Genomic DNA, 833 nt, shown 5'->3' on the forward strand with positions numbered 1-833 from the left:
GGATATTGTTCCCGGAGTGTGGCATTTCCTAGCCACTTGTCCTCCTAGAATCTAATTTATGAGCCGTCCTTAATCGAGAAGGATCCATACGAGAAGAAATATTTCTTCGTAGCCATTAGACCCGCCCAAAAGTGAGAATCCCCAGGCTTCTAGTATACTTGGGATACCGCCTTGGAGCCCACATATTTCCTCCTTGGGAGGGTTTGCCATACACCATTTTTGATCAGTAATTTAAACAACCATTTGCCGAGGAGGGCCCTATTCTTAACCTCAAGGTCATGAATGCCCAAGCCGCCTTGGTCTTTGGGACGGCAAACCACACTCCATTTAGCGAGTCGATATTTCTTTCGCTCACTATCTCCTTGCCAAAAGAATTTTGATCAGAAATAATCCAATCTATGTAACTCCTTTTGGCAACTGGAAAAAGGAAATTATATATAGTACTATATTACTTAGTACTTAGTTTATGAGGACCAATCTTCCACCCAGAGACAGCAGTTTACCTTTCTAACTGCTAAGTCTTTTTTGCAGCCTCTCCTCAACATGTTTCCATTCAGCATTTGTGAGTCTTCGATAATGTATAGGTATCCCCAAATATGTGATCGGAAACTGGCCCAACCCACATCCGAACAGTTCAGCGTACAGGTGGGCCTCGTCTTGAGCCTCGCCAAAACAAAACAATTCACTTTTATGAAAGTTGGCACTATTCATACTCGGATTTGCCTTTTTCAAATCTCTAACTGTAGATCGAGTTTTGAGCTGATTTTTTTTTATGTTGTAGACATACCCCGCAAGTATGTTGTACATTTTTTTCAGAAGTTTTTGGACTGTCT

This window comes from Triticum dicoccoides, chromosome 5B (genome assembly GCF_002162155.2).
Source record: "Triticum dicoccoides isolate Atlit2015 ecotype Zavitan chromosome 5B, WEW_v2.0, whole genome shotgun sequence".
Classification (NCBI taxonomy): Eukaryota; Viridiplantae; Streptophyta; class Magnoliopsida; order Poales; family Poaceae; genus Triticum; species Triticum dicoccoides.